The sequence below is a fragment of the Corvus brachyrhynchos genome, unplaced genomic scaffold, assembly GCF_000691975.1.
Source record: "Corvus brachyrhynchos isolate BGI_N302 unplaced genomic scaffold, ASM69197v1 scaffold325, whole genome shotgun sequence".
NCBI classification, from domain to species: Eukaryota; Metazoa; Chordata; class Aves; order Passeriformes; family Corvidae; genus Corvus; species Corvus brachyrhynchos.
Genome location: NW_008238356.1, coordinates 1,033,525 through 1,059,651, shown reverse-complemented (window position 1 = coordinate 1,059,651; position 26,127 = coordinate 1,033,525). Strand labels below are relative to the sequence as shown.

At 41.7% G+C, this 26,127-nt stretch overlaps 1 long non-coding RNA gene across 3 annotated transcripts; it reads right to left on the bottom strand.

Annotated features, from left to right (window-relative positions):
• On the bottom strand, positions 1-26,103 carry LOC108447011. 3 transcript variants are annotated; one of them, XR_001862370.1, is made up of 6 exons: positions 23,787-26,103; positions 11,731-19,162; positions 11,167-11,267; positions 8,198-8,301; positions 2,104-2,282; positions 1-984 (listed from the first exon to the last, which is right to left on the bottom strand). It is a non-coding gene; the product is annotated as an uncharacterized LOC108447011 (long non-coding RNA). The 3 variants fall into 3 exon arrangements; XR_001862369.1 differs by adding an exon at positions 2,557-2,717 and having other exon boundaries at positions 8,198-11,267; positions 23,787-26,100; XR_001862368.1 differs by having other exon boundaries at positions 8,198-11,267; positions 23,787-26,100.
• Between the last annotated feature and the right edge of the window lie 24 nt (positions 26,104-26,127).

Sequence of the window (26,127 nt, the reverse complement as noted above, 5' to 3'; positions counted from 1 at the left end):
TGTGATAGGACTCACTGTGTTTCACCATTTTATTAGAAGTGAAGGATGCGTTTTCTACTTTAAACTAGCACAAGGTCACTTCAACATGGAAAACACTTCACACATCCTGCTTTAGCACTGATAATAAGTCTTCTTTGTCTCTGGTGCCTTGAAAAAGACCTTTCGCTCCTTCATGCTTCTTCTGGACCATGAAGATGGTAATACAGACATTTAAGGGCATGATGGGGATTGTCCACTGGTGTGCCAAGAGGGGAAAATAGAGAAATTGCTGTCGTGTCAGCTGCTTTTAGAGTGAGGCTGACAAAAGAAGAGGAGCCATGGCAGCTTCACATATTAATGCTGCAGAAATTTCACCAAATCTATCTATTAAAAGGGTAAAGAACTCTGCAGCAGAACTCCAGAAGTACTGAAAATAGGATGTGCAAGGTGGGAAACCAATATCTTTATTTTCATGCAGACGACATCAGTGTGAATAGAACATTTGCCATAAGCACAGACATATGACTAAGCGTATTTAAATAAACCAGGATGGAAAAAAAAAAAATTAGAGTCTGTGTAGAAGAAAATTCAGGTCACTGCCACAATCCAAGGCTTGCTGTAGATCAAAGGTTTTCATCTTCCATACAGTTGGTGGGGGTCTGTGAGCTGCTTCTCTGTGGTCATGGACACGTGCAAGTTTGTTGATTTTTGAGCCAAATTTAATATAAGTTCCTACCAAACAGTCTCCAGATCAGAAAAGAAGTTACAATTCCTTTCAACTCCTTGAACTTGTTGAACAACTCATGTGGGTGGGTGTAAAACCTCTGTAGGGCTCTGAACCTGCAAAATCCTTGTGGACGCATCCCAACAGGCTCACAGGCCAGGTAGCCACACATCAGGTGCCTCCAGGCCTTCTTCAGGGGGTGTGTGTGGTAAAAGATTATGAATTTATGCTTCATGGACCACTTTTTCAAAATTAAGCATTACACATTTGCTCAGAGTTCACTGCAGATAGAACAAAAAAAAAATACAAATAAGACAAGTTTTTTATTCATATTTCCTTTCAATCACACAAAATCCTCTTTTTGGAAATGTTAACTTAAAGTCCATTTAGCCCTACAAACCCCATCTCTGGTTTCTGAAGAAGAAGTTTGCCCTGAGAGCACAATGCCGTAAATCTCCCAAACAAGTGAGAAGCAGAGGAGGACAGCACCATAAATCCACCAAACAAGGAGATAAAGCAGAACAAGCAGTCGATAAGGCCAAGCAAGGATTTGGGTTGAACTTTTGTGCTAACCTGTAGTCATTGGCACAGCAAAGTTCACACCCATCAGCTGTAAATGCTCCTTACTCACATAACCCCCTTCCCCACAGAGCATGTAAAATTAGTGGTATTTAAATGAAACTGATAAAATGTTTAGCCAATGAATGTAGTTTAATACTGTTTCCTGCAGGGGAGACATTGATCTGTCGCTGTTTGAAGGGTGTAAAAATGGGTAGCTGTCATGCAGGGAGGGTGCTGGCTCTGTGGATTTACCCCAGCACCCATCTCTGCTCAGACAGGGAGTAAACAAATATCTCCTCTTCATCTATCTATCTATCTATCTATCTATCTATCTATCTATCTATCTATCTTTCTTGTACTCTGGGTACAGCCCATAATTGGGACAACACTGACTGCAGCAGATAAGCAGCATCAGGGCTGTTCTCACACACACCCCCCAAACAACAGAATCCCATCTCAGCTCCCTGCTGTCAGTCCAGCACTTTCATTTAAAGGTCATGGCTGAGATATAAAACTCTTGAAATCCTCACTGGAGTAAAACAGCTTTGTTCCCTGGTGTCTTCCAATGAAGAGTTTTAGCCTGTCCTTATTTGGCCTTAACTCTTCACAGTAACCCTTTCACTTAAACTCCTTGTACTGACACTGAAGAAACTAACATAAACATGGTATTTTTAAAAAAAATTACATTAAAAAAATGGCACATATTCCCTCTAATTCTGCAGCATGTATAGTCCATTTGCTTTAATTAAGTCAAGAAATATTCATTCCAAAAAGCATTTTTAAAGGTTGAACAGGATTTTCTACAGAAACTGACAGAATAAAAAAAAGGCCATACCTACCAGAGTGATGCAGAGCTGCAGAGCACAGCTGCATTAGCACACAGACCCTCCCTTTGCAATCTCATTAATATTTCAGCCTTTCCAGAGCAAATACATATCCTTGTGAGGCATAGCGATGTGCCAGAGACTCCTTTGAGGGCTGGAATAACTATCTTTTCATTCAAAGTCTGGTCTGGTATCTCAAGAGGAGAAAAGAGAAAGTGAGATGTCACAAGACTGAATTACCATCATGTTTTCTGAAAGCTTCTGCTAGACTTTGGGAGTGTGATGGAAAAATTCTCTGCTGCAGTGGGGGAACTGGTGTGAATTTCTTATCTTTGCTACAGTCAATTTAGCAATATCCACAGATACGCTGACTTGAAGTGACTGCCCAGCAGTGTTAAATCACCCTTAATAGACTGCCTTATCCCAGTGGTTTACGAAAATATCTCCTTAGGATGCTTCCAAACATACCAGAGATGCTGGCCAGCCAAGTTCTCCAAAATAGTCCTCAGTTAGCAGCTTCCAAACTCCACACAGGAATCAAATTGCCTCACTTGAACATTGTTCCACATTCCCTTGATCAGAGTCATCACCTCCCACTTCGGGGTGCAATTATGAGGAAATGTCTTTCTCTTTTAAAAGAAAATAAAATTTATGGAGCCTTCAAATAAACAGAACCTGACACAGGAGAGAAATCCTAGGCGAGTGGGAGAAATGCTGTTACTGCTCCTTCATAGATATTGTCAACACATGGCTTTAGGCGGCATTTAGTGCAGCAATAGGAGCATGTCTTATACACCACGCTGTCACTACCTTTGGGAAATTACCTGAAAGCTTCAGTTTGCTACGATCTGCCTGCTGATAGATGTGCAGCCAGTGCCAGTGCCTCACGGCTCCTGGAGAAGGTGGCTGTGTTCTTGTCCCCTCCTGCCCAGGTTACCTTCTGCCAAAGGTTATGACCCCTGCAGCGAGCTGCGCTCGTATTTCAGTGGTGACAAGTCACAGCCCAGCTCCTTTATGTGAGCTCATCAGGGAGCTGTGTTCGGGGCTCTGGTTGCCCTGTTGTGAACTGTGATAGACAGACTTCAGAACCACCCCTCCTTCCACCGCCTCTGCTACAAATGCCAGCAACCTTTACCCGATGGACAGAACATGCAGCAAAGCGAAATAAATAACTCCAAGTGCCACAGCTAGAGCCAGAGCCTTGGCTTGGATGAGTCAGCACATCCCCAGCTGCACCAGCTACAGCGCTAGCTTTGTTTCTCTGCTTGCAGACTGCCAGCCAAAGCACAAAGGAAAACCTCCCAACTGCTTGTCGTTATTAGAGCAGAAGTGAAACAGCCACATCCAAAGCTTTGCCTGAAAAGAGGCATGTACCTTCCCTCCCCACTCCATGATGTTTAAGAAGGCTGGTAGCACTGGGAACTTTTTCAAGACTCATCTCTGTGCAGGAGTGTAGTCTTTTCCCTCCTGGCAGGACACCAGATGCTGTTACCACTGTAATATTCCAATGCTGCTCAACAATGCTTGCAGATATCCACTTGGACTACAAGTAGATCCACTAAATTTTAAGCAATCTTTAAAACCGTTCTTTCCCTGATCAGTCCTGCAGACAGGTTTTTGTTTACATTGACTTCCAGGAATGGGCCTTCCTTGTACAAATACATTCAAAGACATTTATAAATAAAGGCGTGCGGCGGTTATTTGTGGATTCTTAGCACCAATGTTTCAGTCATATAAACCAAATAAAAAGACTGAGGGAATGCTGGAAACACAGGGTTTGAAACACATGCAAGATTGAAATTCATTTGCATATGCTGCTGCAGGAACAAAGCAAAAATCTATCTTAGCAGAAATCAGTTTGGGCAGAAAAAGACAAAGATAGGCCAAAATAATTGTATATCATATTTGCCTCAAAGGTTACAGCACCTTTCTGATACTAAGTACTGGTTAATGCTAAGAAAGAGCATCTTATTGAATATGTGGGAAAACACGGAGGATTTTTTTTTTTTTCCTCTGGAAGTCTTCTAGATCTTTCAGTCTTACCTTACAGAACGGGAAACTTCCTTACTTGTATTTGGAGTGTGGGATATAGAGTAAGAAGAGCCCTGGAGAGCTTGAAAAGCTAAATTATACCTTTCTCTCCAGACTCTTGTTAGTGTAAAAAGGCTGTGCAAGAGATGATGTAGAGATGACTGTACTGTTTATTGTTCTTAGCTTTTTATAAGAGATCACATACAGTACATATTGTTCCAGTGTATTCTGGAGAAAAGTTCTGCTAATGCAAACTTTTACGCTTTTCACAGTGAGGAGATTCATTAATCTGCTTTCAAGAACTTAATTTGGTTTTGTATTTAATTAAAATAATTTTGTGCATATTTGTACGTTGCAACTCCTGCAATATTTGGAAAAATATGAAACAGAAACAAAGTAAGGAGAAATCCTGGGATATTTCTTTATCAGGGTGCTAAATAAACTCCATAATTCTGGTCTTTAAGCAAGAACATTGCTGCAGGATGGATGAACTACAGCTGATCCTACTCTAAGCTGGTGGGGAGAGGCTTGAAAGCAAACGTAGCTGTGGTTTTATACACAATGACCAAAAATGTTTGGATGTGGGATGGACCAGGATCTGCTGCAGGCTGACAAAATTCATGTGTCCCCCACGACGGAAGGCAGCATCCACTGCAGCATTTATGAAGGAGAGGCATAAATAACTTGTGTTTGAAATGAGAAAGGAGTTTGGAAGGCAGCCTGAAGCAAGTCAAGTAGCAGTTTAGTTCAAGGTCAAACGTTTCCTCTTCTTGCTTAAAACCAGAGTCAGGCTTACAGACACAGTTAGCAAGAAAATATTTTTTGTATCACCAGATCTGCCGCATCAAGAGAATTGCCAGGATTTGGGATTCAATTTGGCTGTTTCTAGACAGCAGAGCATATGCTGTGCTACTGCCTGCCTGGCATGCCTGCTCCCTAAAATGTCTGTCTGGGTGTTTGCTCACTTCTGCTTTCTCCTCCCTTGCACACTGGATCTTCCCTCCAGTGGGAAGGAGGCGCTGCTGGATGCCACAGACAATCTAGGCCTGGTCATTGGACCACTGAATTCACCTGAAAAGTGTTCCCAGGAAAAGGAATGCCTCAAAACTGGTTGAAGAACAGCGCTGTGTCAACTGAACGTCGTGTTAGTAGTAAGAGGAAGGAAAAGAAATAGAACACGAAACAGCATAAAGCATGGACAGGTGAAACGTCCCCAGGATTACAACCACTCTGTCTGGACTGGGGTCAGTAAAGATTTATTAGCCTCAGTAACAGCAATAACTCAGCTACCAACTGATTAAAAATGCAAAGGACTGGATAACAGAGCTAAAACTTTAGGAGTAACCAGTTTCATGAAGCTGCCTCTTTTTTTTATTTTTTTCTGAGGGGGCGGTCACCTGGTGAAGGAAATACAGAATTCTGGTGATAAATAACATTGTTATTAAAAGAGAAGGAAGATATAAACTGAGGCAGTGTACCACTGCAGCCAGAGGTGGTGGTGCCCCATTCTGAAAGACCTCTGGCATTCGGGCTACAGGAAGCTTTTCAGCACACACATTATGTCACAGCCTTTAATGTCATTTAAGCATTATACACACATCATACGCAGTTAAAAGTCTTTCCTAAAACTGCAATCACACAAGACAGTAACTCTGCTTGCTTTCACAGATCAAACTGTTTCAGAAAAAGGTTTTCCTGTCATTTTTTTCTAGGCATTATCTGAATGCGTTTAACAACCATGGGAGAAAATTGCAGCACATGGAAAATCTCCGAGTGCCAGGAAAGATCAGTTTTTGATAGCTGGTTTTAAATGGCAAAACTTAGAACAGACAAAGGATGCTGTACACAATATTTTTCCAGTTTTGAAGAAGCTTGATTTTGAAAATATAAATGTAGTTAATAACTCAGTGATAAGCACGTGCAGTCTGTTATTTTCCTTTTGGGATCAGACTAAACACCGGAGGGGGATAATACCTATTCATACTTGTGTATCACTCCTCACATGTTGCTGCAACCCGCCACACATACTCTAAGATACAGAAGCTCTGGAGCTGACCTTCAGCTGACATAAAGTGCCCCAATATAATCAGAGGTACACACAGGTTAGCAATGGTGAGGTACTGGTAACTCAAGAAACTGTTGAAGGCATCCAGGCTGAACTGTGGCACACACAGTGTATGTGTGCATGAATTAAAAGAAAATATTTTAACTAGAAACATTAACAATGGAGCAACCATACAGAGTGGCAGCACCCATTTATTGCTATTTCTTTACAGGGCATTCACTGCACAATGTTCTGTGTAAATTATGTGCAACAAATAGAAAAGACTGTGAAACAAGCAAGTTCAAAGGAGGAATGTGACCAGCAGAAAACCATTTGAGGCACAGGGGCCTGCAGTCCTGCTGACTAGACTCATGGACTCATATCCTGCTACTGCAGGTGGTTACGTAGTTCTGCTGGATTAACAACCACTTACACTTCTGACCTTTCAAAATTTAGTGGATAAAAATTACAATTAAGCAATAAACACATCCAAGAGGATATTATTCTCTCTTTTGAGTCAACACCCAGGGACTTCTTTTGCCCTTCTCGTTCACCTGAGATGGACTGGCTGGATCTGTGCGGTCCGTGACTACACCGGGTGCTCCACAACACAACCCTGATATGCAGGTATCCTACATTAGTGGAGCAAGCCGTTTTCCATTGTGAAATATCTCATGGAATCTAGCAAGCACACAGCTGTGCCAAGACCATGTGCAGGATTTTCCTATACCACCCATACTAGTTTCACTGATTACTCACTTCCTTAGCTACAAAAACACATGGCAAGTTTCTTCATGCTCAAACATCTGTACCCAAACTATTTGGGCAAAGATGTTTCCATTCACTCACACCTCAGTTGCTGTGACTGACAGTTTAAACCTACCTTAACCAAACAAAACTTGATTACAAAAAACAGCAGGCCAACAAATTAAATTTATATAATGTACCCTGTACTGTAATTTGCTGCACAATCTAAATGGATACACCAGCACTGCCCTTTTCACCTATGCTTCATCCTTTTTTTCTTGAAAATTCGATATCAGGCTGACATTGCCCTCCTCCTGTAGGCACACATTCCCATTCTTCAAACAGCTTTTAAAGACAGATCTCTGTGTGCAAAAAGAAACTTTTGGTGCACCATTCAGCTGTTGGCGTTGTTAAAGGAGGTTGATGGGTTTGATTTCAACAATAAAACAGTGCTAGAAATGGATCTGTTCTTTTTTTCTGTAGACCCTCCCCAATACCATTTTACTTAATGCACCGTGGAATGTTTAAAATGCAGACTCCCCTTTAAATGTGCACACATAATATTTTGAATTCATTTACATAAGCCATGTGAGGATGATTTATACATAAAAAGAGTCAAAGTTATCCTAAATGCTTGAATTACTCACTGCATTTGCTAAAGAGGTTGCCAGCTTTATGAGACACCTCCTGTGAGGATCTGGACATGAGAGTCTGTGAAAATTCACTGTATTTGCACCAATGAGGAGTCTGTGCAATAGTTTGAAATGTGCACCCCACCGGCTGCTTTTCTTCCTCTTTGTACACTCTTCTTTCCAAAACAGGGTGTGCAGATACACAGACGTCAGTACTGCAACCCTTCTCCACAGCAAATACCTTAAATATGTACTAGTAATAAACAAAAATGCTAAAGCTTTTGAAGGCAAGATGGCTGGCAGCCAGATGAATCAGCAAGTTGTTATCTTACCAGCCATAAATCCACACCAAAACAATACCTGTAGCTCTAAACGTCAAGAAATGGATTTTATACTACCCTTTTTGGTATCAGTGAAAGAAAAACTGTAATACACTTTCCATAAGATAAACAAGGAATACACAATAATATAATCAGTACACATTAATTTAATTGTTGCTACTTTTAAGCCTGCTGTCAGTATTTTCCTTGCTACATAGGACATAATAGACAGTTACAGCTGCTTTATTAAATAAATGAATTAAATAAATTTAAATTAATTGAATAAATTTATTAAATAAATAAAGAAAATTAGACAACTTGTGTGAAACAGATACCTTCATCTAGTTGAGAGGGAACTTGAACCATTTCCCACAGCAGTTAAGAGGTAGTTAGCTTCCATTCTTCTGCACTTATATTTCTAAACATAAATGATCAGGGACTGTCAAAGGAATGGTGAATACACAAGTTAAAAAGCTGTGGTTTTAAGGCTTAGAATTTTACACAAAAAAGCCCCACAAATTCAACTGAAAACCCTATTCGTGTGTAAGAAGCAATCAGCTCACAATGCTGTCGTTTTCTTAAAGTGAGGCTATAGTTTCAGCCCTGCCTCAGCAGCTCTGCAGTGGATCCTGCCTGGCTGCGTACAGCAGCCACTCTGAAGAGGGTCTGAAATCTTCTTCAGCACAATATTTACATTTAAAAGGTGTACAAAAAAAAAACACCAACAAAAAAAAATAGGATGAAAAACCCGCAGGGTATTCTCATATTGTCTCAAAATCAGACCAAAAATCTGCTTCTCGCTTCTACTCTATTGCTTGTTGCCAGTAATCTGTCTGTTTAACTGCAATTAACATGGCTTGTGTGAGTCATTCTGAATACTGATAACAATTTATGGTCTTCAGACAAATTCCCCATTCCCTTACACACCTTAAGATACAGTGGATGATATGGATGCCAGTGGTGTACTTTAGAAAATAATCTGACCATGCAATGGGAGAGGTATAGTCAGTGAAATTTGCTGCTTAACTTCTGAACTTCTCTCTAGGTATTTTTGCCCTGGGAATTTTACTTGTTTCCGTGTCCTAAAGCTGCTCTTGATCTAGCTGCTTTTTATTTTGAGGGGAAATATGTAACTAAAGCAAAAATCTCCCTGTTTTCCTTTCCCATGAGAAAAATGAAGTCAGTTTTAGAATGTCAGTCAGATAGGCTGATTACAAAATGTAAGGGTTTTTTTTTTGCTGAGAGTTTCTACCTAAAAGCAGACAAATAGATATATTCTCATGCAGAGACCCCCAAACCATTTGAGGCTGGTCATTTTTTTTTGTCCTCTTACAGGGAAGTTCAGTTTTCAGATACTCCATATTTTCATGGGCCAAAGAAAGAATATGGGATATTATTCTTCTCTCATACTTCTTTCAGACCTCTCTTACAAACAATAGATTTGAACCTCACCAGCAGTATCTCCCTTTTTCTGCCCCATGAGGATATTCCCATGGAGGCATCTTTTATTTTTAAACATTAACTCTGTCAGCTGCATTGTGGTTGTCAGGGTCAACCTTGAGGAGCGTGGGACTGTGGTTTTGTGCACGTAATAGGACAAAATATGCATGCAGAGATGATGCAGAGCTGCCACCCCCATCACCACAGTGCAGAGATGGTCATTCTGTGGACACCCATGTGCACCCTCTGGGTGGTCTGGCTGGAGATCATTCACTGTCTGGCTTCTCATGCTTTACACTAACGTAAACAAGGAAGAAAGCACCTCCTCCTGCTGTCACATAAAAACCTCCATGCAGGGCTCCCTCAGAACCCTGTCCTTTGCAGGTAACCAGAGCTATCCAGGGACCTGGGCCTGGCACACTCTTTGAGTGAACGTGACCATTATTTCAGCTGCCAGCATGTCTCTTTGGAGAGCACTTACACGAGAACACACCTCAGAAAAAACACAAGGCTGTCTGCCATATGAATCTATTAATCTCACATGGTGGCATGCCTCTGCCTCTGCAGGAAAATGCTTCAGGAGGGATTTTTCAGCTCCTTGTTCTCGCTCCTCAGGATCTTCTTCTCTAGATGAGCTTCAAAAAGGGTGTCCCAGGGCCCCTTTGCTACAGTAAGCAACTTCTGGAAGGATAATTCACAAGGTTTAGAAACCCCTTCTTGTCTGGAAGATTCATGACAAGACTTGACAAGAGATGCTGTGCTGCATTCCCAGAAGATTTCTGGCATAGAGGTTTCATAATATTGGACAGAAGCTTTATATTTTCCTTTAGGTACTCTCAAATCACACAGGGTGTTACAGACTCAGTAACAAATTTCTGCAGTGCTGCTGCTCTGCGATCCAGGCAAGCTGGTGTTCTTCCTGGGAGTACCTTTTTGTCAGGAAGAAACTTGCCATCACATACTTCCCTTTAAACAACCCTCATTGTGAAAAAATTGTCACCCACTCAGCTCTAAGAGACTCAGCAAGTCTGCAAAAAAAAGAAGGAATTATTAATTTCTTAGAGAAAAAACTATCATAACAATGAGAATCTCTAAATCCATAAATTCTATAAATGAAGGAACTCCCAAGGAAGGGGAGATTTGCTCCTATCACTTTATATGATTTTTATATTAAATAACTATTGGATTGAACAAAAACAAACAAGATAAATAATCCCAGGAGCCATCTTGTGAGCATGTAAAAGCTGGATGCTGCTGCCACAGCATGAGCTGGACCTCAGAGGAGACAGTGGACCTGCTAGGACCTCGTCCCAGTAAGGTTAAAGCAGGAGCCAGGAAATAAGAAGGAAAAACCCTGAGGTGCCTCCAACCAAGCTGGTCAGAGAGGGGAGTCAGGAAAACAGTCCAGTAAGTTCCAGGAGTTATTAAACAGGCAGGGTTTGGGATTTCAGAGTTAGGGTCATATAGTCCCCTTAATGTTGCTTAGGGCATCTAAAGTTTTCTGGGTGTGGCTTTTGCATTTCACAGATGCTGCAGGGTCAGTTCCAGTAGGGTTTGCAGTGAGTGCATCACATCCTGGCTTCCACCCCCAGAGATGGCAAACTCCAATGTTCTTATTTGATTTGAAAATAGTGTACTTCACAGATGCCTTTGAATGAAAAGAATGTAAAACTCCTCAATAAATACCATAAAACATTGGTATTTCAGGTCATTTCCTACAGCACTGGTTATGGGGTGAATTTGTATCTCCAGGTATTTAACAGAAAAGTTCCTTTAGTGCCCTTCAAAGAAAGCTTTTTCTTGAGCCAATGTCATTGAAATATTTTCCATAGCCTTGACTTGCTTTGCTATAAAGCTGTCTTACCCGTTTTGAAAATGGAGTCTTGAAGATAATTATATTTAATATTTAGAAGTTCTTCAGTTCCAAACTTCACATCCATTTCAAATAGTGCATATAAAGGCAGCCTTTCAGGAAAGGAAAAAAAAAGAAACAACCAATTTTGATCAAAAGCTGTAACAGCAATACTGAGGCACTCACTGCGACTCAAGAGATGCTCCTGCCAGCTTGTTAGTGTGCTGCTATTTTTGTCTGCCCACAGAATCTGCTACTTACATTTGGGTGCTGCAGGTGGGAGCCCTGAATTTCTGCTGCCCACAAGCAGAACATGCAGCATTCTGCCTTACTTGCAGGTCCTCTGCCACCCCACTCACTCAAGCAGCTGCTCTCACTGATGTTTTTACTGAGCTCCCCCCGCACTCAGAGCCCATGCCAAGGCTGGATTTTCTGTGTCAGGCTGGTAGAGATAATGCGAGGCACAGAGCCGATTTGCCAGCATTCCCATCCCAGCACAGCTTTCCTCTTCTGCCCTGGGAAAAGAGGGGTGGGATGGCTGCTTTTAGGCCAGAGGTCACTGTTTCAGTTGCTTACCACGCTGCATCTTTCTCTTTCCTTGCAGATGGCTTCAATTCCCTCCAGCATCTGGAGGCATCCTTCCCCTGGGACATGTGTTGGGCTGGAAGCATGAGCAGGTTCTGGTAGGTGCTGCGTACGTCCTGGCCACAGACATCTCCCAGGGAACACGGATATTCCCATCCCTTCTCTTCCTCCCAGGCCACGCAGTACCACTGGCACTCGCCTCACCTCCACAACAGAACACATTTTGAAAAATAAAACCACTTTCCAGGTTCTGTGTGGCCTCTGAGTCAACTGCACTGTGTTTTCAGGGTAACCACTGCTTTTCCTGTTTTGGGAATGTTTCTTTTGGCAGGTGTGTGAAGGTACATGAATATCTCCCTTAACATAAACCATTCAAAATGTAATTTAGACATTATCTGAGGGTAGTAAGCAAGCAATAGGACTCCTAACTTCTCATTTGTAGAGCTATCTGGATAACATACTGGGGAGGTTCAAATGTTCAGAAATCTGAAGGAAAAGTCACATCATAAACATGATTAACTTTGGAGGCTGTAGCTTCCCTTCTCTTCTGTCCTAACAAAAGTGGTTTTTTCACTTTTGCATCCACTGCTGTAACTTTGCCTCAGCCTGTGCACAAAGCAGAGAGCCTGGAATCCTGGCTTGGCCAGAGACAGACACGAGAGATTTTGTTTTGCACTCAGTGTAAATATAATTCATAATCTGATGGTCAACGCTGACGTGCGTTTATATGATCCCAACCTAAGAAGACTGCTAAAAACTGGCTAAGAACAAGGTGAAAACAGCAAATGTTGGGGTAGGGAGGGCTGTTGTGTCTGTCTGCAGAAGGAAGAGAGAAAAAGGTAACTTGTGGGGTGACAACATCTTCTCTGGAGGGATCTAAACGATCAGTATGATACAAGCAGATTTAAATCATCTTAACCCAGAAGTGGCATTGGATGCAGAAGTAGTGTTTGCAAATTATCTTGCACCAATACTGACTTATTTTTCCTTCATTTGTATTCTTTAGTGTGCGCTGCGGTGATACCAAAACCATCCCTAACATCATTTATATAACTCATCATCAAAGCCAAGATTTCAAATTTACTTTCTCCATGTTTTTCTCTGTTTCCCAATTTTGTCTTAATGCAGCCTAGATGTGAAACCTAGCATAACATGCCAGCAATTCTGCTGCCAAAAATTTAAAGGTTTGTAAAAGATTCTACTTCTCCTCCTTTAGCTGGTTTATTTAGGCAGCTGGGTAAAATTTGGGGGGCCTATGCAACTAAGAGATTACTAGGTATCTGGTGGCTGGCAGCTCCAGAAAAACACTGATTTAAACTTACACTTTTCATGGATGCAGCAGAATAAGAGTGTACAGATAGATCTATCTTTAATCATAGGCTTAATGGTAATTAAACAAGCAAGGTACAATTTCATTGCTACAATGCTAAAGACTGAAGTAGGATGCCTTCCAAAAGGCATTATATGGGAATTGTGATTTGGTGTGAGGCATAATGTCAGCCAAGACATATTTTATGTCCAACTCTCATTAAAATAATCCCAGAATAACATCACTGAGCAGATTTTAGCAAGAAATTATAACCACTACCTAACCCATATTAGTTAGGTTGCCTTAAAAGTCATCTCAGAATAACATTAAGGCCTTTGGAATAATGACGATAAAGAGACATGTGAAAGCTTAATGAGCAGGCTGCTGGCTTTCCTGCAGTTTGACTTTGCCCTGATTTTCAGTGCCTTTGCAGAGCTGAGAGCCTCTGCTGAGAAGGGAGACAGGATTGTCTCAGCAGAAAGGTTGACTGTTGCAGCACTACAATCGCTGACCGTTGGAGCCATTTGTAATGATGAGTGTGTTTTTCCCTTTCAAGAATCCTGCTTCCCTTACAAAAGAGTGCCCCTTCTCACAATGATGTCATCCTCTGAGAGTGTGTCATGAAAGGAAGAGGTAGCTCTCTTAAATAAACCCATACAGCCAAAATTTCTGTACAATGTGCTGCAGAATCCCAGACGAGGAAGCGAGTAACGCCCAAGTGATTCTTATCCACTGTTTTGGTTAAATTAGGGCCTTAAAGGAATGAAAGTCATCCTGCTGGCTAGCCCAGAAATGCCAAAGGTGGCAGTGCTTTCTCAGTAAAATGCATGGAAACTCCATGATGAATGTTTTACACACCCAGCAATGCAGCAGCTCACACTGACACAGCCAAACTGGGACTTTCCCCCCCCCCAGTTAGCTGTTGTCACTGATCAAATGTCATACACTGCATTTGGAGCAAGAAATAACTGAATATACTACGAGGTAGTTTAGGAAAATGGTCATAAAAACAGTTATTCAGTGTAAAGAATATTACCTGAAGAAAGGCTGCAAACATTTTAAGTGTGAGCATGAAGATTTCACGTGACAAAAGATCAGTTATGCAATTCTCTTTTCCAAATAGAATAGTACCCAGCATATCTTAATGTTACCACTTAATCTCCTGTCTCATGGCATTTATAATTCTCCAAAAGTAAAATTAGTGTCGTTAATTAAAGCTGAAAGCATGTGAGCCCCCATAAGGAAACACACACAGACAGAGATATTTACCACTGCAGTTAATTTACATTCACAATAAACTCACATTTTCCATGACTGGGGCAACTGACTTAATTCTATTTTAAAATGTAATGGGTTTTCTCTGAAAGGCCCACAACACATTAATTAAAATTAATCTGAAGGTTTCTGTACTAAAGGGAGCAAACTCTTGAACTGTGACAAACAAGGGAAAAGTACGGTACATCGAAAAAGATATTTCCAAAGCAGCAAATCTTCACTGTGTACATTTTGATATGAGGAGTCTCGAGTCTTACTTCACTTTGACATTTTTCCATGTCAAAATATATTTTATTTACTAATAGAAATACACTAAAAATGCATAACTATTAACTTGAATCATATTATTACTGCTAATAGGTCAATAAAGCCCATCTACATTCCTATTAGGAAAAGCAGTTGGTTATACAGCCCTCACGTTGTTCAGGCTGGTATTTCAAAAATCAGCAATGATCTCAAATTATACTATTTTTTCTGCCTTTCTCCTTTGCTTTGAAGCCTTAATGAAAACCCACCAAACCAATAAACAGAACCTAAGCTACTGTAGAATGCTTTTGGACAGGCAGCAGTGAGATGTTCCACTCCCTTTCCACTCCCTCTTCCAATGTCCTTCAGGTTGTCCATATCTTGGTACTACCACTACAGCCACCAAGGAACTGAGGACCTTTTCTCCCAGAAAAATCTGCAGCTAGCCATTTATCTTCCCTCTTTGTGCTTTGAGAGTGGCTTTTCGCAGTCCAACAAAGTCAATGTGTGACAAAAAGGGGTAAACTCACCCCCACTCCAACCTTCCAGCCCCAAAGGCTTCCACCACTCCCTTTGCATCAGACACAGCTGCTGTGCAACTGCAGCATAAATCAGGAGTGAAAAATCCACCTGAGGAATCAAAAATGAAGCAAAACAAAGACGTTATCATCAGAGCAGTTAGCACCTCGAGAGATGGGCACAGAGGGGGGAAACTGAAGACAGAGGAGGAGCAGCTGATTATTAAATTGGTTTAGGCTGCAGACTGAAAGTGCATCCTAAGCCTTGGTGCAGAGCTGGGGAGGAAAATGACTGTGCAGTCACCTCTTCTTAGAAACAAAGAGGTTAGAACAGAGGGGAGGACCCATGGGTGTGACAGAGCTGTGGGTCCCAGACCTGCAGCAGGATGGGAGCAGACCCAGGGTAAAAGGGAGCAGACGGACGCGGTGATTTCAGCAGTCACAGTCAGGCTGTGAGCATGGAGAGAGGGGAAAAACGGCTGTGGGTGGGGATAGGGAGAAGCTGCAGGAGAGAAGGTTGAAGGCAGAGAAGGTTTGAGAGACAGAGAATTGCAAAAACATGGTTTTGTTTAAGTGGACATGAGAGCAAGAAAAGAAAGGAAGGGGCAGAAATCTTCTGCATATCAAAACACCTCGGAAGAAGCCACAAGAAAACACCAGCTCAGAGGTTATGTGCATACTTGAAGATGCATATTAAGGTATTCAGATTGTAAAAATGTCATAAACCCAACAAATATCTGGTAAAGGAGCAGAATTATTATGGCAAACTGCAAGAGTCTCAGCCATCCATACCCACACTTCTCTAGACTATTTGTACACCCCCTGACACCACCAGCAGTTGCCTTTCTCATCTTCTCACTGTGAGACCGTAAGACAAAACAAGGGGGAAACTCCAGAGCCAGAGTTTTGGGGGGTTGTTTATCTATCACCTACTTGCAGGTTGGAAAGTGGGATTGTGGTGTTTTTAAATTTAATGTGATAAAGCTAAAGATTTAAATGGTTACTTTAACCACTTAAGGAAAAGGAAAGGAATATCTAAAACTCTTCCTCATGTTCTCTATCCTTCTTAAATTATTTTAATAAGAAATGGTAACCATTTCATTTTGAAATAAGACATGCATTTTTTCTGGTGAGAACAATCAAACACTGGAACAAGCTCCCAGCAGACATGGTGGACTCTCCATCTCTGGAGATTTTCCAGATGAGATTGCACAAGGTGCTGGATAATCTCCTTGATGCTGCTTTCCCACAAAAGGATCTCCCAATCTGAGCTATCCTGTGATTCTATCACTCATTCGATACATCTGATCTGTCAAAATTTAAAAAGAGGGAAAAAAGAGAGGAACAATAAGCCTTGTTCTGGGAGATCTTGTTAAACATTATAAAGATGAAAATATGTTTTCAATACTCGTAAATTGTCCTGATTAATCTCAACCACTGGTTTTCAAAACCTGCTTCCAGTATCTTGATGTTCAGCCTTGTTGAAGACAGGCACAGGGTGATTTCTAACTGCAAGTTGCAGCACTGAACACTGAAAATACTACCAATGAGAGTGTCATTGCTCTCATGAGCACAAGCATTTATCAATAAATCTTTCTGATGGCGTTAGATCTTTGCAGCCCTTAAGGCCTTCCACATTATGAAACCACATTTCACACAAATTGCATGTAAAACTAAAATATAAAATTGTATTTTTATTATAAAATAATTTTGAAATTGAACAGAGAAGATGGCTTATCAGAATTGGAGACTCCTCATTTTGTTTCTCAGGCTTTTCAGTGGTATGAGAGATCTTTTCCCTGTTGCCTACCTAGGTAACTCTGCTCTGGTGGGAGCTAATACTGGTTCATTAATTCAACTCTTTTATTGCCAGCCAACTGTGAGACAAAAGAGATATTGTTCAAAATCCTCATTTGACTTCAAATAGAGACCTCAGGTTCTTTATGTAAAATAAAATGTTCACTGGGACATATTCTGCAGAGCAATACACAGCAAGCCAATACTGCTGTTAGTGCTGGTCAGAGAGTTTATTTAACAAATCCAGTTCAGCTTTTTCCTACTGACAGACATTATTTTAAATACTTCCTTTTGAAGGGGTGAGCAATAAAAACCCGCAGCCTAACAGTGCCTGGTGGTGTGTCACAGCCTCTTGTCCTGGGCTCTCAGCACGTGAAGGGGCAGCGCTTCCCCTCTCCTCAGTCTACCTGCTCTGCTTTCAGCCCTCCAAGGGTTTGGCAATTACTCATTCAAAACAACACACCTATTAACCTTGCTACCCACTTTCTCTCCATGCCCAGACATTCTGAAAATCTGGATGCAGAGCCCTCTCAGTCTCACCCTGCTGTCCCACTTCTCCTGCTGCCTCAGAAGCCCCGCCTGGCACAGGTCCTGTCAGAAGCTGTCACCTTCTGCAGGCTTTTGCCACTTGCAATTGCACCTGCTGTCAGCAGAGAAATCTCAGCATCCTCTTACCTGTGCATCTAGCAGACCTGGGCCAAAGAGCTGCACTTGAGTTACTTTCTTCAAGTTAATAGAGAGCAGCCAACCTATAAACAATTGATCAGTCCTGTGCTCGTCAGCGCTGCATCCACATCTGTGAGGCACTGAGACTGCCTGGAATGCAAAGGTGTTGGTCTTTAGCAAGGCAATGCCCTTACACCACAAGACACAGCCTTGCTTTGACACTTCTGCAATAATATTAGGAAGAGCTGCAAAATCAGCTATTTCCCCCTATGCTTCTTGCCTAAGTGTCGTCCGTTTCAGAGAATTCTAAATGCTCACATGAATATTTCACCTTAAATTTAGTGTCTTCAGGGTCCACCTGATTCTTTGTGACAATTGAGGGGGCATATTATCACACTGTCTTTGATTTTTTCCAGTTCCAGTTCAGAAGACCCTGCTGTGCTGGTAGACTTGAGCTACGTCATTTTTCTGTACAACATCTTACGAAAATGTTAAGCATAGATAGCTTCTTCACCAAGAAAGAAAAGACACTCTCTTTTGACAGATATTTATAATAAGCTCTTAATTGTGTAAAAAATTCTCTGGGTTTACTTTCATTTCAGAAAAATGTGGTCCTCTGCAGAGGATTTCGATCCTGCACATACTGCATTTTCCAATGAAAGGCATTTCTCTGGAAATTCTTGAAAAAGTTTCACATTAAATGACTAAAAATACCAAAAATGACGTCTTCTTTAAAATATAAAAATAGGGATGAAAATCATGTCCCATTCACAGCCTATTCCTGTCATTGCAAACAAAACTTGAAATCAATGTTTTTTTCAGTGCATTACTTGAAGCCAACATGAGATTTTCCCAGGGCAAAACCAATTACAGCAGAATTACTCTGGTAGATGTTTGTCTGACATCCAACAAAGAATGTTTCTCCTTCTCGTCCTCCTTCATTTTGTGAGCTGGTTGTGTGCATTTAGGTCCCACTTGCCCTTAAATCCTGCCTTTTGATGGCCAGAATCTTCATTTTTCTCTAATGAAGTTCCCGCGGGGACAAAAGCCAGTAGGAACTGGGTTTTAAGTAAAACATCAAACACCCATAATTGAATTTCTGGAGCTGGCAGCACCACCTTAACTCGCTGAGAGAGAAAAGCAGGCGAGTTTTTGAGTAGCTGGAGGCTCTCAAGTGGCGCTCTGACTCACACAGAGGGAAAACACACAGCATTGTTTTGAGAGCTTCTCTGTGCACATTATTCTAATTTGGCAGTCCTGGGGCCCAACTGGTTTTCAGAAGAGCAGTGTCATAAATCACTGTCATTTCTGTCCTCAGCCACCAAGAAAAACAGTCCCCACCAGTTGTGGGACTGCCTTACACCCCTTCTTCTGACACAGGTTTGTTTGGAAATGCTTTGAACTCCACATCAAATGCCCCTCATAGTACAAATAAACTTCACAGAAATGTTTGAACAAGAACTGTGTACAACTTACCACAAATCACAAAATCTGTGACTAGCTGATTGACTTTAAGGTGGAGTTGTAACGCTGTGATGAAAAAGGCTGTGGTTTTTTCCTTCTAAAATATCCACCAGACATCTGTGGATAGGTTCTCTGTCTTCCCAGTGTCCTTATGAACAACAGTAAAAATTATAAAAGAAAAAAATTACAATTTTGAAAATGTATCATCCTTAAAGAAAATGCCTTAGGACCTTGAGAATTAGGGCAAAAAAAACCCAGTAAGGACTGGGAAGCATGGGACAAAGAGGTTGCAGAGGATGCAGATCCTGCAGGACATATGTCAACCTTCATCAGGTACCTGATAAAACTGATTTTCCACCTCAGCATATTGAATAAGCTAAAATACTATCAGAGGCTCACATGTGATCACAAATACAGCTGGAAACAGCAGCAAACAAGATATGGGCTTGAAGATGTGATGGAGAGCATGATGGAACTCAACTGCATCCAGGTCTTGGGTTGTCAGAGCAAGGAAGAAGAGGAGCTGCTGGAGCACTTCCAGAGGAGGACACAAAGGTGCTCTGAGGGCTGGAGCCAGGCTGGAAGAGATGGGGGTGTTCACCTGGAGAGGAGAAGGCTCCAGGGAGACCTCAGAGCCCCTTCCAGGGCCTAGAGGGGCTCCAGGAGAGCTGGAGAGGGACTTTTTGTAAGAGGATGTAGTAACAGCTCACGAGGGAATGGCTTCCCACTGCCAGAGGGCAGGGTTAGATGGGATATGGGAAGGAATTGTTCCCTGTGAGGATGGTGATGCCCTGGCACAAGGTGCCCAGAGAAACTGCAGCTGTCACTGCATCCCTGGCAGTGTCCAAGGCCAGGTTGGACACTGGAGCTTGGAGCAACCCGGGATAGTGGAAGGTGCCCCTTCCCATGGCAGGAGGTGGCACTGGATGGGCTTTAAGGTCCCTCCCAACCCAAACCATTCCATGATCCTTTAACTCTATGATTCTATGATTTTGACAAAACAGAGATTAGGACTCAAGAAAAGAGGAACTGAGCAGGCAAAGGCTTAAGAGAAACCACAACACGAAATGGCCTTTTGACACAAAAGGACTTTAAAGCCCCGGTGCTACAGAAGAATATGGCCAAGCATAAGTCTGTTGTGGAGAACTGACAAAGGCGATTACCTCCAAGGGAAGGAATCTTCTCCCTGGAGGAAAAAGAGCAGAAGTAGCACAACAGAATGAGATATAGTTGGTGGTAAGCTTTATCTTCTCAATGGACAGACTCTACCAGAGTCCTTCAGTCTCTTAAACTTATCTGAAAGATCTGGAAGAAGAACCCAGAAAAAAATCTAAAGTGATTTTCTCTTTTCAGCTTATGCCCTTACTAAAGACAAGTGGAAGTACAGTGGCCTTTTGCCGTCACAGTGTTTGGTAAAGAATAAATCTGGACATTAGCCCTAGGAATGACTTGAGCATGCTGCTACTTTTTTCTCCAGTCCATATAAAGAAGAGAAACAGTGAAGACACAAAAGTCTGAAATACACTTTACAAAGTAAAATAGGAGAGATAGAGCACAAAGATATTTGTGAAGAGAGAACAACTTTTCTCATACAAAGTGAGCAAACTTGAGGACACGAGTAACTGAAACTTGATTTAATTTTACAATAAAGACCCCTGCCACGCACACAGGGTCAAATGGAAAACTTCTGTTTCAAGCTGAGAATTGTCTAAAAAGTGAATGGAAAGACCGGAAAGTATGCATCTGACCATGAGATGAGTACAAGTACTCCAGATAATGACTTGGAACACTTAAATTAGATTAATTAGATGTCCCTTCACATGGCTATCCATCTCTAGACACCACAGAGGAAATTCTAAGTCTCTTAAGCCCTGGTTGGTCATGGGTAGGCCCAGCAACAAAAGATAGTTCAGATATTTATGTGAATAACAAAATTAACCAATTAAATCCTTACTCATTTCTGTGGGGAAAAAGATGTTAAGCAAGCAACCAGAAAAAGCTGTGCACTGCTAAGTCTTGTCAGATGCTACACTGACTTTTCATTACTTGCTACTTCCTCAGAATGTCCATGCAACCCTGGGAAAACATAAGGATGACTGGGTGTAAACATGGCTCTACACGGCTCTAACTTAATAAGGAAGCGCAAGCACAACTTTAGCATTAGAGGAGAACCATCCTCTCTAGTTCCCATAGTCTATCCTAGGTACCTCTGGTTAATAAACTACTTAGTCTGATTTTCTCAGCTTTTACGTACAAAATTGGTTGAAATTCACATTGTTTTATAGTAATGTGTTAACAGTAAGACAACATAAAATTTAGGATGCAGGATAGTAGATTTTTCTAATTTTATAACTGCTTTACAGCAGTCAATGAAGGAGAGATCAAAAATTTGCACTGTGAACATGCTGGATTGATGGGCATAGGGTGCTCTCTCTGGGGAAATTCATTCCCAAATGGGTGATCACTGGCATTTTTCCTGTAAGGATGGTGGTAGAAACAGGGTTTCCTCACTCTGAGGCCAGGCAGTCTCTCAGCATTCACTGAAGTGGACATGAGGTACACGTTTCCTTGCCGGCTGTGCTGGGCCCCAGGTGTTTCCTCTTGTTTCAATGGCTGCATTGTGGCTGTTTGTGAACCATAACTTGTATTTCCACAGCAGTGACAGGATGGGAGTAAATGGCACAGAGAGTGTCTGAAATGCTCTTTTTTTTTTTGGTTTTGTTTTGTTTTGTGTTGTTTCCCAAGGGTTCCGGCCCACTCTGGAGGAAGTGGTGGTTTTGTATCCACTCCTGAACGGGAAGAGGCATGGGGTTAATAGGAACAGAAAGAAACCTGATATTTGCTTTTTCATTAGCAGAGGAGTAACTAGCCAAGGCTGATGGCTGAGCTCTGAATAAACATCACCACCTATATCCAATCAAGTGAAATATTCAGGCCAAATGCACACTATTATATAAATGCCTTTGCAAAGAGCCACAACATTGAGATACTGAACAGGCTTGCTTTTTCCTATGCATGTTAAAAAAAAAAAAAAACAAAACAAAACTGAAAGTTGGTATTTTCCATCTAGCTGAAAATCCAAGAAAAGGAGTTCTCTACTGTATAAGAGCAAGAGTTCTGCAAATTAATTAATTTACAAAAGAAGAAGAACTATCAATACAGCAAGGCTGACACCGACATCGTTTGGAGTCACAGTTGGAAGAGAGAGAATTCATACCAATACTGATAAACTTCCACCAGGCTAGTGGAAGTCATGGGCATGAATTTTATCTGCCACAGCTTTTATTGAAGGCCTTTCATCAAAAAAACATTATTTCCAGCAGTTTCTCCACAAGCCTGAAACAATTGGCTAAATACTGCTGGAATTAACTATGCTTCCCTAATTTTTATATGCATTTAAGCTATTTAAGGATCTCCAAGGAGTGGTTTAAAAGTGAAACACAGAGGACTGTTAAAAACAGCTGGTTTTAATTAATTTCTTCAACTTAAAAATACCTGTCTTCCACTGTTGAGCCAGTGAGTTTTCCTTTCTTTGGAACTACATGCTAAAAAATCCACCCAAGATTAAAAAATCCAAGAAGAAAAAATAAAAAAGAAGCAAAGACATTTCTGACACCTTGAAAAGAAAGGAATGTTTCAATTAAAGAAATATCTTCAGAAACAGGGGGAAGGATAAGAGATTGAGAGACTTCCTGCAGATGGGAAGGTGCATCACCTCTGGGTAATGATTATTTTGATTTTTTATTAGTTTTTTAGTTTGTTTCGCTATAAAGCAAAACTGACTAAGAAGCCAATTTCACTTATGATGGCTCCATAGCCAGATTATCTGCCCAAATACTTTCTGTATTTTCATGTCTATTTTGTCCAAAACTTAACTTTTTGAACATTTCCTATTAATTTCAGAGAAACATTCAATAATATTTTATTATATTCCCATCAAACTGCAAGAGTGCTTTTTATAAAGAGTCGACCAAGCCACAGGAAACAGACACCTGAGTTACCTCTGAGGTATTGTCTCAAGGGCAACTCTTCCAGTGGGAAACAATTTTTGGAACACACCAAAACCTTCTAGACAGAAATTAACTGCACTGGTAATGTTGAGCTAAATGAACTTTTTCATTACCATTACTGAGCTGTTCTGTTCAGATTCATGACTGACCAGGAGAGCTCAGGTTTTTAAACCATGCCTAGCTTTTAGGTGTCACATTAGGTAGGCAGATTATCTCCCTACTGCTGGCTAATGAAAGTCATTTTTTCCTCGCAGGGCTGAACTCTGTAGTCCCCTGACATCCAGTGCCATCATGTGGAGACACGAATTGTTACTCTCTGGATGCCTGAGAGGAGGTTTTTCTAGGGACAAAGCACTCCATTCACTTAAAATCTTGTATTTGCAATAATGAAACCAATTATTTCGGGGCAAAATCACATTAATAAGTTTCTTGGCAGTTAAAATTTCCTTGGCTGTTAAGCACCTCCTTAAAAAGCCTCAGATCTGTACTGCTAGCTGCCAAGACTTCTTCCTGTGTTAAAATAAAAGAACCTTTTCTAAAACACAGAACTTCTTTTGCTCTAATCTTCTAAAATGGTGTGAAAGCATCACCCACTGGAGTTTATTCGGTAATAAAATTTTCAGTGTCTTTCCTCAAGGACAAAGCTACAGATTTGTTCCTCAAGAAGAAAAAAAAATCAGTTTTATGTTTCATTCATATACAAATATACACACACAAACATTCATATGCACACATACACAAACACACATAAAAATGTTTAACCTTGAGACAGAATCTGGGGGAGATGATGGTCTTCTTGTGGTCACCAGCACTTTGACCTTCCTGAGACAGGAGCTCCACCCTGGAAGGTTCCAGACTGAATGGTGCCCTGGAGGCAAATCCATGCGAAGAAGCAGAAAAAAAAAGAATAAAACAGTTTGTGCTCACTTCCAAATTGTCCCAAGTTCTACGTCTGGACAGAAAATACAGGTGACAGCGAGTGTCCTGTTAGCAAATGTCAGGTGCTGCAATGCACTGACTCCTTTTGCCCCATGTGCTTCCTGCCGGAGAACAAACACACTTGGCTTTGGCACAGCAAGTTTTCTAGGGAGGTCAAAATGACCTTCAAACAAGCAGGGTGTCAGTGGTCTTTAAAGCAGGTCCACGAGGCTTATCAGAATCCACTCATTAACTTTATTTAAAATGATACCCTGTGGTCTGTCTCACTGCTATGGCCTGAACATCCAGTTTCGAGATACAAACAAAACAAAGCAAGTGGTCATGTTTCACCAAGAGTTAAGAGCCCAGGAAGTAACCACAATTTGCCATGTGACTTTGGCAGGAGCTCTATTAATTAAACAGGCAATGAGTTACGATCACATCTGCATGTTGGGAGAAATGAAATCTGAAATGAAATTCTGAAATGCTCCCTCAAATGCATACAACTGTTGCAGTGGGGATTACTGTAAAACGCATATATCAAACCCGGCGTCCCGTGGAAAGGAAACATATATGGACAGACAGATTCTTGCTAGCTGTTTCAGAGATGTTTATTTCTCCAGCCGCATGGCCGGGGCTCTGCCCAGGAACTGTTCCAGTCACGGGACCAAGGGTCCTTCTGCCCGCGCAGGGAACACAAACCAACCAGTGGGAACGAGGCTGAGCAGGGACAGGGAAACCCCGTGTCTGTGCCCTCAGGGCCCCTCTCCCAGGGCTCCATGGCAGGGGAGGGACCCCAGCATACAACCACTATGCAAAACGTGCACAGAAACAAGCAGAGAAGCAGTAATTCTACATTTGTTTTACTCTGTCTCAGATATGGAAGCCCTGACAACATTTCTCATGTCTGAAGCAAACAGGTTATCACCCCATATAGCAAAGTCCTAATCAAACCACTGTGACACTGTTAAGGACTTGCTGATGGCAAAACAGTGGGGGTTTTTTGTGCTAATCTGGATTAGCAGAAAAAAACCACAGCAAAGCCAGCTCTACTTCACTTTTGCAGAAGCTTTTCTTCTTCTTGAAGCCCAAGGCACAATGAATGGTTGTTGTTACATCTTAGAACTCTGCTTTAATACTATCCCTTCTACACGGCTCTCTTAGTTTAGGAGGAAAAAAAGGCAAAGCATTCATATAAGGAGGCTGATTTGCCTTCTTTATACGTACACTTTTTTTCATACCATAGAAAGGCTATAACAAAAATTAATATTTATAAATATGATCATATACATATATGTGTGTGATCAAGATAATAGAAACAGCCAGGCTTCTCAATGAGAGCACAGTTTCTGCCCTGTTTTGCCCAAGCTTTTGTATCCACTTCTTTTGGCGGGCCAGATTAAACCAGGGCAGTAATTACGAAGTCCTCAGGATTGTGCCCATGGTGAATAAACCAGGAAGATTATTTTTTAAAGAAGCATCAGTAAACTAGTCTTAGGCAGCACTTAAATTAGTAAACAAGCAGAAGTGAGGAAGAGGCCTGCAGTGTATTTAACCCATAGCACACTCTGTGCTCTGCCTTATGATGCAGAGGGGCCAAGGCCTAAGCCAGAAATTAATCTGGCTACTGCTGTAGCAGACAACAAAAATATTTTTACAAATACCTCAGCATCCAAAGGAGTGATAAGGAGACTCTTGAATAGATTCAGGGGGAAACACAGTGACACAGAAGCAGGAAGAGGCTGAGGTGGGGTACCCACTCTCATGAAATGGAATAAAGGACGAAACCCCCATAATCCAAGGAGAAGGGGTCAGTAATGTGCTGTGTGACTTGGGTTTAACTTGTGACACCCTCAAGTCAGTGGGGCTGGATGGGATCCACCCCAGGATACTGAAGGAGCTGGTGGAAGGCCTCACTGAGCCACTTCCATCCCTTCACCAGCAGTCCTGGCAAACCACAAAGGTCCCAGGCGACTGGAAGTTGGCAAATGTGACACACCTCCACAATGCCCAAAAGAAGGATCTGGGAAAGCCCAGGACAGTGGGGTGAGGTTCAACAGTGTGAAGTGCTGGGTCCTGCCCTTGGGTCCCTTCAGTCCCCTGCAACTCCAGGCTGGGGAAAAGTGGCTGGAAAGCTGGAAAAGACCCTGAGGGTGCTGGTGATGGCAGCTGGACATGAGCCCGG